Source organism: Grammomys surdaster, unplaced genomic scaffold, assembly GCF_004785775.1.
Source record: "Grammomys surdaster isolate TR1022 unplaced genomic scaffold, NIH_TR_1.0 134, whole genome shotgun sequence".
In the NCBI taxonomy this organism is placed as follows: domain Eukaryota; kingdom Metazoa; phylum Chordata; class Mammalia; order Rodentia; family Muridae; genus Grammomys; species Grammomys surdaster.
The window spans coordinates 2,225,679-2,237,567 of record NW_021604592.1 but is presented as its reverse complement, the minus strand read 5'-3'; the positions used below and the strand labels follow the sequence as shown (position 1 = coordinate 2,237,567).

Here is an 11,889-nt window from a genome sequence, read left to right as displayed (position 1 = left end):
AACTCCTGCCTCCCCACCCTCACATTCCCCTACACTTGGGCATCTAGCCTTCACAGGACTAAGGGCCTCTCCTGCCATTGATGTCCAACAAGGCCATTCTCTGCTACATATGCAGCTGGAGCCATGGGTCCCTAACAGCAGATGCTGGTAAAGATGTGGAGAAGGAGGAACACTCCTCCATTGTTGGTGGGATTTCAAGCTGGTACAACCACTCTGGAAATTAGTTTGGCGGTTCCTCAGAAAATTGGACATAGTATTACCTGAGGACCCAGCTATACCACTCCTGGACATATACCCAAAAGATTCTCCGACATATAACAAGGACACATGCTCCACTATGTTCATAGCAGCCTCATATATACTAGCCAGAAGCTGGAAAGAACCCAGATGTTATTCAACAGAGAAATGTATACAGAAAAGGTGGTACATTTACACAATGTAGTACTACTATTCAGCTATTAAAAACAGTGAATTCATGAAATTCTTAGGCAGATGGATGGAACTAGAAAATATCATCTTGAGTGAGGTAGCCCAATCACAAAAGAACACACATGGTATGCACTCACTGATAAGTGGATATTAGCCCAAAAGCTCGGAATACCCAAGATACAATTCACAGACTACATGAAGCTCAAGAAGAAGGAAGACCAAAATGTGGATGCTTCAGTACTTCTTAGAAAGGGGAACAAAATACCCATGGAAGGAAAATACCAATACAAAGTGTGGAACAGAGCTTGAAGGAAAGGCCATCCAAAGACTGCCCCATCTAGGGATCATCCCGTATACAGTCATCAAACCCAGACACTATTATATATGCCAAGAAGTGCATATTGACAGGAGCCTGATATAGCTGTCTCCTGAGAGGCTCTGCCAGAGCCTGACAAATACAAGGTGGATGTGTGCAGCTAACCATTGGACTGAGCACGTGGTCCTCCATGGAGTCCCTAATGGAGGAGTTAGAGAAAAAACTGAAGGAGCTGAAGGGATTTGTAACCTCATAGGAAGAACAAAAATGTCAACCAACCAGATTGCCCGAGCTCTCAGGGACTAAACCACCAACCAAGGTTCTGTATTTTTAACCATCAAACCTCAAGCTGACCTACATCCACACTGCTAAGGATGCTCTGTCACTGATAGAAAGGTAGGCATTGACTGTTTGTGGTGTTAAGAGAGCTCATAAAGAAGGTTGATTTCCTGACAATATATTGCTTCATATACTTAAGTTGGTTATGGCTCATGACCTTGGTCCCTTCAGAAGGGTCTTTATTTCGAAAAAGTTTAAATTACACAAATGAAGAGTAGCAATATCATACTTCAGAACAGTTATATTGAAATTTTTAAAAGGTGGAAATTTTGGATATGCTTAGTAAGAGGACTTGGAAGGTACAAAATGCTATAGAATAAAAACAAAAAGCCTCCCTCATCAGAAGTGGATGCTTACACATAAACTTTTAAACTTCAGCGAAGCACAGGAGATCTGGAGCATGTTATTTTTTCTAAAACATAAATGGATACAATTGAGATAAATAACAGTGTGTCTATACTAATGTTTGCACATAGGGATTTGTTTTTTAAAATATGTAAGAGAGATGTCCAAATAGTCCATACCTGGCTTATTTCTCAAGTTTATGCAGAATTACTCCATACACACTTCTCGGTGGCTTATAGCACAATAAACATAATTGACTAGGACATTCTTCTCTTCTGTGCACTTACTTTTTCAATATTTTTCCTTTGACTTCATAACACTGTGATGAACATTGTCATCTACCTATTTTGGTGTACCTATATAAGTTTGCCCAAATTCTTCTAGGCATGTAGAGTTACCTGGTCAGTGGACAAATGTGCTATAACTTTATTAGACATTATCAAATTACCTCTTAAAATACCCCAATTTCTATCCCACCCAAGAGTGTGTGGGACTTGTTTTACCACAAGGTTATAGTACTTTAGTTTTAAGTCAAACAATTTATCCAGGTCTCAAAATGGAACAATGCCTTAATATTTCTCTGGTACACACTCCATCAATACCATCATATCCTAATTTAAAATATCTCACTCTCCTAAGTAAAAGTCACAGAAGTAGGGCTGTCTGATGCATTCCTACAACCCATTCTAACATAGTGTGATTCTGTGAAAGAAAGTGCTGATAACCTATTAATAAGAAGACTTCCTTAGTAATGAAGTTCCATATATCATAACAGCAGAATTGAAGTTATTCAAATTGCTTTGGTTTGAAGTTGATAAATGAAGAAGCATAGAAGTTCATTTCTTTCCTTGGAAATCACAGCCTTAAAATTTGTTTTCTTACATTTTGTGTATGTGTGTGCGCAGGTGCCTGTGTGGCTCTAAGGACAACTTATAGGAGTTTATTGTTCTCATCCAGCATGTGTGCAGGTCTCAGGACCTGAACTCAGATAGTCAGGCTTGAAAATAAGCACTTTTACCCATGGAGCCATCTGTCTGACCTGCAAATCACAACTTTGAGAAGGTTAATTTGGGAGCCAAGGTTTGCAGCCTAGTGGTAGAGCATGCATTTAGCACTTACATGACCTTGGGTAAAATCCTCAGCTATGAAGGAAGGAAAAAGTAAGATGTTGACTAAGTTTCTCCATCTTGTAAAAAGAAAATATTCTCAATTAAAACTGCACTGGATATAGTTATTTGTCAGAAGTTATCACTAGGGGAACTGTATCTGCAGCAGAGCTCCTCTGTAGCTCTCTCTGACGTGGCGTGAGACCAGTGTCGTTGATTCTAATTCCCCTCCACCTTTGTAATTAGTTACACCTTGATATCAAAATGGACTCTTATTTTATTTGAATATGGGGAAAATGAGCAGACATAAACTCCATTAATATATAGAAAAAGCACCTGTGTTTCATGAAAGTGTTATAAATGATTGTGAACAGAATTATGTTACATAACAGAATCAGATAGTTGTGGGAGGGCCTTTTAGGTCTTTGTTTGGTGTGTTCATCCAACATTTTTTCAATAGTTTAGCCCATCCACTTCCTTCCTATCCTACATCCTCCCTCCTAAGCCTTAGACACATGAAGAAAGCCTGGAATTCTCCCCACAATACAGCTGAAAATAGCTTCTGTATTTTTAAGGAATAGATTTTGGAGATGAGAGACTCTGTCACCTGAGTCGTCGTCCAAATAATTCTCTAATTCACTCACATGGGATGGCTGAACTGTTTCATAAGCAATTAAATGTGAAGTGCCTCGCACACATCTGTTAGATTTTCTTGCCCATAGTATGAAGTCAGAGTGTATAATAGATTCAGATGTGAAATGTTATCTGGTGAGTAGTGCTGTGCTTTTATTTATTGCCTACTCTTAGCTTGTTTCAGAGAGCACCGAAGCCTGTAAGCTTACAAGTCGCCTGGAGTAAAACTGGACCATTTGTTAGGGATGCAGCAAGACTGCCTTTCTCATGCCTTTTAATGTGTTGTAGAATGTGCCTGAGTGCCTGCTGACTGGGGTGCAGTTATAGGAACAGGAAGACTGAGCCAGAAGTAAGAGGCCTGTCTTTGCATTTCTGTTCTTGGCAATCAACACTGGGTTTGTGACACTGCTGAAGGGTCTTCTTGATTCCAGAATGTGAATGCCATGAGTTGTCTAAGCTTTTCATAATACTAAAACACAAGGCTGACCCATCCCAGGTGCTCCTGTTAGCAATGAAAATGTTTGGAGGTGTCTAGCCAACTTGTGGTTACAAACCAAAATGTTACCCTAAGGAACTAAAAATACTCCCCTTGGTTAGTAATTCCTCCTGCTCTGTGTAGCATATGATTATATACAGCACAGGTAAAGACTAAACACTGGAAAACATGTGTACTGGAAAAGATTAGCTGCCAATTTTCTGGTGTATCTGATTTAATGTTTTGCCCCATAGCTAGTAATTAATATGAAAGCAATAGCAAAAGTATAATTATGTTTCACAAATGTTTGGATGTTGTCTTGCATTTTTTATTAAGAAACTAAATACAGTGTTTTGTATTTTAAATTTCCAGTGAAGATAAAAGTCCTTGATTAGCAATTAATAATGATTTGAGATTAGCAGTATAAATAAGTATAATTATAAAAGTATTAATTGCTACTCCTGCCTGTGGGCATTTACAAATGTTAATGCTTATCTTGCAGGTATAAAATCTATAAAAATATAACCTCAAAACTCACATGCATCACAAATATGTCTTTAGAAATGCACACATTGGGGCTGGAGAAATGGCTCAGCCATTAAGGGCTAGGCTTACAACCAACAATATAAGGGAAATGGACACTTGAAGTCATATCCAGCAGTAACTTCTATTGTAGTTATTAAGCAAGACTATAGGAGCACCTGGAATAGGTAAGCCTTGTGTTTTAGTATTATGAAAAATTTAGACAACTCATGACATTTACATTCTGGAATCTAGAAGACCCTTCAGCAGAGGGACACACATATTTCCAAGGCAAGAAAGATAGGGAATAAATGATCCACTGTTTTCTACTCCTGAGCCTGAGATCTTGCTAGCACCCAAGGCTAAGTAATCCACATGGCTGTAGGCTGTGAAAGACAGCCATCTGGAGAAAGCCTAGAGTGAACTGCAGGGGTAAATGAGCAGGAGCCAACACAAACACTACACTTGGGAAAGAGGCGCTAGATCCATAGTTCACTATGCTCCGCTCATGAGTTCACATATAGGAAAAGAATAAAAGAGAAGTAATGAAAGAGCAGTAGGTGATAGCTTAGATGGAACCATATGGAATTTCTGTTTGTACATAAAACAGCAGAATATTGATCAAATATCAGCAATTGCACAGTGATTCACCCAATTTTTTTAAAAACTACATCTTGGGACCTACTGGAGAGAAAAAAATCAAAACTATATAATCAGGTAACATTAGGTGCATGGACTCAGGGAACCAGTTGGGCAGAAAGATTCAGAGTCAGAGGTCATTTGATCATGCCAGGTACTGTTGTACTCATGAACTCATAGCAGCTATGATTATCTGCCTATGACCTGTGCAATTTTATGTCAGTCAATATTTCACCATGAGTGCAGGATGGGCCCATGAGTCCCTACCTCTCGTTGAGGAGTAATTAACAGTCAATGGATGCTAGAGGAAGGAAAGTCAACCTTCTTCAAGTGTTGCCCCTGGTAACTACAGTGTTCCAGTGGGTAACCTAATACTCACAGACACATAGTTAGCACTAATTGGACACAGGACAAATTGTGTCCTGGGGTCTGAAAGGGAATTCAGGAGGAGTTGGAGCAGTGAGTATGAAGAACATATATGGTATGAACACATGAAAATGTAAAAGAATTAATAAAATATTATTTTAAAAATTAAAACTAATTTTAGCATGAGCACATAATCATACTATGTGCAAAAGAAAGTACCTATAGATTAATCACCTGTTTTTAATAAAGAGGTGACCCTGAGGTCACTCATGAGTGTTTAGCATCTTCTTCCTTATGGGCAATGGAGACTAGTGTGAAGATTTGCACCCTGTTCTTTTCTCGGGTTTAGCTTTGTGTGGTCCTAAGGGAGGAAGGAGCTCAGTTCCTGTCTTGTTTCATTCATTTAAAGGAATTTTCTATTAGGTTCTGATACTGGGTTAGATTGGATACTGAGTAAGATTGGAACTGACACACATAGCATATCCGAGTAAATCTCTGAGAGTACTTTGTTCAAAGAAAACTTTCCTGCCAGCAACACAGATCTAAAAAGAACTAACTTCTAAATGGATTCACAGCAAAACTTCCTAGAAAACTGTAGGTCATCATTTAGGATTTTGCATATTCCAAATGCACTGAGTCCTTAACAGTTTTTATTGTCATTTTATTAAAATGGCATTGACCAAGGTGTCTTTGAAAAAATGAATATGGCAAACACATAAAAGTATTATTAGAACACATTTCTGTCCTCATTTGGTCAATCCATGGGGGTAATTTCTCAAGCTCTGAAATCACTGCACTACTGTGTGTGTCAGCAGATCATGACCTCTTCTTGATGACCTCAGAGATCATTCTCATGCTGTTACCATAGAAGGACATGCCATACCACAAATATATATCACACAACACTTCAATATCATGCTCTTTGGGGGGAAAAGCATCACATGCATTCTGTTGTGGAAAATGAGATGTAATCCATGCCCTGTAGTAAGTGGATACACAATTTGACCCATAAAAATGACCAGCTCAATGACACGACACAGCAACACGCTTTAAAAGAGTAGTCATTGTATAAAATCCCCACCAACTAACCAATCCATCAATCACATGCCCATCGAGTGTTCAACAAATGCAAGCTGTAAGTGCCCTTCATTCAGTTCTTTCTCAGTGGAAGTGTCAAAGTGACACAGTTCTACAAAACCAATTTTCCCCATGGGCTCCTCTATGTTTTGACCATGACAACATAAGAACCTTGAATTCCGCTCATTTTCCTTGGTAATAAAAGCTGTGTCTAGACTACCACTTCAATTTTCTTGCCCTATGATTTCACTGCAATGACCAAACAGCATGAAAGATTGTTTTATTACTTTATGGCAGCTTAATTTTCCTCTGATGTTTTTCTACATGAATTTTCCAGAAGACAAAAAAAGATCTTTTTTTTAAAAAAGAAAATGCTTGACTACTCCAGCAAGCCCCAAGATGAATAATTTAACATAAATTAATGAATGTCATTAATAACAATTTGAAACACAGCTTCTAACAAATATTAATACATATGAGTCCAATAAATATGACAATAAAGTAGATGCCTAAATCTACCTGCTGTACAGAAGTTAATCACTTTATTAACAGCAAACCATTTCCCTCATGACACATTTTCTGAAATAAACCATGAAAAAGTATTGATTTAATTTACATCAGAATAATTAATGGCTTACTAGAATCTGCAACAGTAATTATAAATTCCTTTTAAATGTAGTATAGTCAATGATAACTTAAATATAAGATACAAACACTGGGTAGGAATAATGGTTGCCGTTTATATAAAATCAGGCATTAGCATGGTCTAGAATGACAACTCTACAGGGCATTTCCCTGCAATTCTTACATCCTATTTTTGTATATTAAAGTATACAGTGTTGCTATCAAGTAGCTTCTCCATTTGTATATTGTTTGCAAACAAAGATATTATATTTGAGTCAAGTTTTTTATGCTAGCAAGATTTTCATGATCTTTGAATCCCAGGGTAAGAATATGGAAGACAAAGAAACTTGCAACAGTTGACTAAATGAAGTCTCATGGGAGAAACCGACTTACATGCCAGAAATAGGCGACTAGTATGAAACACTCCAGGAAAGTAATGAGTACAGAATTACTGTCTGATTCTGAGGTTCCTTCCTGACCATCAGCCAGAGGCATGATTATAATCAATGGGGTAAGATTTGACTGTTTAGCATTGGAAGACAGGAGTGGATTCTAACTGATGATTGAGGGCACGAGGCAGAAGCCAGCCACACCCTAGCCCAACATCCTGAAATAGGCTAGAGGTTTTCAACCTTCACAAGTGACGAGGATCTTTAGCCTAGTGATTCTGCTGTTTTGTGTCTTGTACATCACTAAAGAATTAATCAAACTCAATGCTGCAAAAGTGGAGGCAGCTGCTCTTTAAAAACAATAGACAACCATTTGCCAGTTGCCAGAACCAAAATGTCAGTTCTTTCTTTGCTTATCTGGATTATAAACTTTCATGTTAATATTTCTTCTCCATAAAGAATGTAAGCATTTATGCTAATTAATAAAATTGAAATAAATATTTCTATAAAATATTTTACAAATCTTCCTCTGAAACTTTCCATCTCCTGTACTGAAAAGATTATATGTAATATATTATATAGTATAATATATATTCTGTATATATTGAGTTATTAAATTAGTACCCATAGATTTGCCACATCCAAAGCCTGGCTTTCAAGTTCAGTTTTGTCTTGGTTTTGGTTTGTTTGTGGTACTAGGGTCCCCTGTATGCTTGTCAAACACTCTAAAACTGAGCTACATCCCAGCCTTCCTTTGCATTTTTTATTTGGAGGCAGGTCTTACTAATTTGCTTAAACTCACTCTGTAGCACAGTCTAACCTGGATTTTGCGTGCTTCCTGCCTCTGCGCCCTCCTGAGCAGATAGGATTGCATTTAACCCTGCTTATTTCCATCTCCCTTGTGCTACTTAGACTTTATTGTCAAGTTGACACAGGCTGGAGTCAACTGGGAAGAGGGAACTTCAACCGAACAATTGCCTTCATTAGACTGTGAGCACGTCTGTGGGACATTATCTTGATTGCTAATTGATGGACTGTACTATCCCTAGTCAGATGAGTCTAGGATCATTATTTTCTTTTTTTTTTTTAGGAAAGGTAGATGAACACAACCAAGGAGCAAGCCAATATCAGCTTTATTCCATGATCTCTGCTTCATTTCCTACCTCCAGGTTTCTGCTTGAGTTCCAGTCCTGACTTCCCTCATTGATAGACTTATGACCTACAAGTATAAGCAGTATGAACGCTTTTTCTTTCTTAAGCTGGTTTTTTTTTTTGTCATTGTATTTTTGACGACAACAGAAAATAGAGCAAACTAGAACATCCCTGTAAAACAACCCCAAATTTGAACTTACTTTGCTTTAAGCTGCTACTTAGATGACTAAGGAAAAGCTGATAGTAAGAAAAAGACCATTTGTATTTTGCTATTTATTTTTAAATAGCTTAAAGAAAATATTTGTGGCATTCAACATTGTCCCAGATTTCTTCAATACATTAGGGTTTTATGGTCATTGATTTTAAAAAGTCCAGTGAGTCCTAACATCACTCAGTGGCCACGAGTCATGAAAAGAAATTCAACATTATTTTTTGATCACAATACATTCCTGCCAACAGATGGTGAATTTAATGCTCAATTTGGAAGTAGCAGAAAGAATCCAAAATGGTTACTAGCAAAGAAAAAGACTACTAGAAATACTGGTTTTCCTCTTTTTGTTCCTCAACTAATGAAGAAATCATGTTGACTTAGAAACAAAGTCTTTATTGTACATCTTGGCATGATGAGTAAAAATCAAATTGATTACTCTATAAAGGTGAGCTGGACAGGGAAGAGTGTATACAAAGTTTGATGAAGAGAGTGACCTGGAAAAACAGTGTTCTGGTGAACTAGAAGGAACTATCTAGGAAATAAGAGGCTTTTAAATGAAGAATTTGGCAGAAATTTTGTTCTGTGATGAAGTACAGTGAGATAGACAGTTCAAAGCACAAAGGTGCTTGCTGTCAAGTATGAAGACCTGGGTTCAATCCCTGGAACCAGCAGGTTTCTACAGGAACTGTGAAGGAGAACATTAAGTCCACTGGGTTGTCCCCTGACCTTCACATGTGTACTATGGCTTGTCCCTCTCCCAGTCAATCAGTCAATGAATCGATTAGTCAATGAATAAACAAATGATGTGGGTTGAGTAATCCTAACGCTTGCTTCAGTATCATTTTTTTTAAACCTCACCACTTTACAAATAAAATGTTTTTTTGATTTTTTTTTTTTTTTTGTTGTTTTTTTTTGTTTTTTTTGTTTTTTTTTTAAACCCAACTACCCTACAAGGCCTTTGGAACTAGAGAGATGATGTTGGAAGAGGCTGTTTTACTTTGCTTGCCTAATTAACATGACACTTAGCTTTTTCAAAGAGTTGTTTTGGCCTGGATCCCCTGCCACAGTTCTTCTGTGGCTGGAGTCAGACTCCATAGCTTGAGTAGACTTGGGGTACTCTTCCCAAGAGGAGTTGGGGTCACTAGTTGGCCAGCAAAATTGGATTTAGAGAAAATGAACATGAAGTGTCTATAAGGATTCTGAAATGTAAGAGTGCTCATTCAATTTCATGGCTCGGGGTGAAAATGACAGAAGTCCATGGCCACAATTATCCATCAGATGGTCTACAGTTCAGGCTCTCCACATTGCTTCTGAGGTGCTGATGGTTTCTCCCAGAAAGTGGATCTTCATTCAGCACTTTTGCCTATCCCTCAGTCTGACTTTTCTTTCCCAAATCACTTAAAAAAAATTCTCAGTATGCTTTAGTCCTGGGAGTCTGAGTTGGTTGTAAGGCACGTATTTCCCACTAGAATTTTCTTAAATTGATTTGAGTTGACACACTAGAGGTTTCTCTCTTTCCAGTTTTACTTTTAGGTGTGAGCCATGTCCTGTATGGTTAAGGATTTTCACCCACTAACAGCTTAAAAGGGTTTCAGTGCCTCCCACATAACAAAATGCTTTATCAAAATCTGTCCAACAGGGAACAGTTTCTTTAATTAGGGTCTCCAATGGTACCTTGCCACTCTATCCTTTTGTTCTTGGCCACTGTAGGTTTACAAATACATTGTGAATTCGGGAAAACTTTAAACACCATTTTTTGGATTGTACCTTGCATTTTTACAGCTGGCTATGATTATAGTTGAAAGTTCTTTCTCTTGAATGACACAGCACTCTTCTAAAACTGGCTATAGACTGATCCATGCTGGGTGGAGAAGAAGGCTAAAGAAACTGAAGCGTTTGCAAAACATGGAAAAGAAGATGAATGAACAGATCCAGTTTACTTAAACACATCATCTTTCTTAGTAATTCTATTTAGAGTCAGAGTAAACATTCCTGTGCCTGCAATATTTGGATTACTGGATCATAAATAGTAATGGTTTCATACTTGAAAAGTAAGTAGAGCCCTGTATCTCAATTCCATTCTAGAGAAATTTGTTGAGTCCAATTGTGACACTGTTAAAATTCAGTGATATTAAGCATGCCTAATTCCAACATTAAAAGGGGGATAGACAGGCAGAGAGGAAGTGAGAGAGAGAAAGAGAGGGAGAGAGAGAGAGAGAGAGAGAGAGAGAGAGAGAGAGAGAGAGAGAGAACTTTCTCTCCCCCTCTTACAGTCTATGGTCAGTGAGAGACTACGGGCTGCCGTGTGGTCATTATTTACTGGGTGTTGGAGTGTTTGTGTGGAATGAGTCTGCTCCACTAGCACTTCAATGTGTGTGGGCTTGACTTGAAGAACTGTGAGTGAGGAATCACTCTTAAATTAAAATGGGGTGGATAGCAAGAGAAGTGCCACATAGCAAAGACATAAAATAAAAGGGCAGCTTTCAGTGCAGTGTTTTGTATTTGATAGACCAGTGTTTTCAACCTTCCTACTATGGTGACCCTTTAATACAGTTCCTCATGTTGTAGTGACCCCAACCGTAAAATCTTGTTGCTACTTCATAACTGCAATTTTCCTGTTATGAATCATCATGTAAATAAATATTTTTGGAGATAGAGGTTTGCCAAAAGGGTTGCCACAGGTTGAAAACCACAGTTCTAGGATGTTCATATGTTTATGTGTGTCTGGAGCTGTTTATTCATATGTGTCTATATGGGTGTCTTCCTTTATTTTCTATCTTGTTTTTTGAGACAAGCTTTATCATTGAACCTCGAACTCACCAATTGGCTAGACTAGCTGTCTGATATAGCTTTAATTGTCTACGTGACACAACTTAGAATTACCTAGGAATAGAGTCTTAATTGAAGAATTGACAAAATCAGGTTGGGTTATGGACATGATTTTAGGGATCTGTCTTGGTTGCTTAATTGATATAGGAAGACCTAGCCTATTGTGAGCAGTACCATTCTCTAGACAGGTAGTCCTGAATTGTATGAGAGAGGAGAAAGCGAGCCTAGAGCAAGGAAGGAAGGAAGGAAGGAAGGAAGGAAGGAAGGAAGGAAGGAAAGACCCATGAGTTTATTCTTTCTGCTGTTGATTGGGAATGTGATCTTTAAGTTCCAGACTTGACTTCCCCACAAAATGAACTATAACCTTGAATTTCGAGCCAAATAAACCTCCTCCCATATGTTGCCTTTGCTCAACAGTAATAAAATTTTTCTATTTT

At 38.0% G+C, this 11,889-nt stretch overlaps 1 protein-coding gene across 1 annotated transcript in view; it reads right to left on the bottom strand.

Moving 5' to 3' along the window:
- Cped1 (cadherin like and PC-esterase domain containing 1) overlaps nt 1–11,889 on the bottom strand; it is a 255,612-nt gene that overhangs the window by 156,902 nt on the left and 86,821 nt on the right. The gene's annotated exons all lie outside the window — the stretch shown is intronic.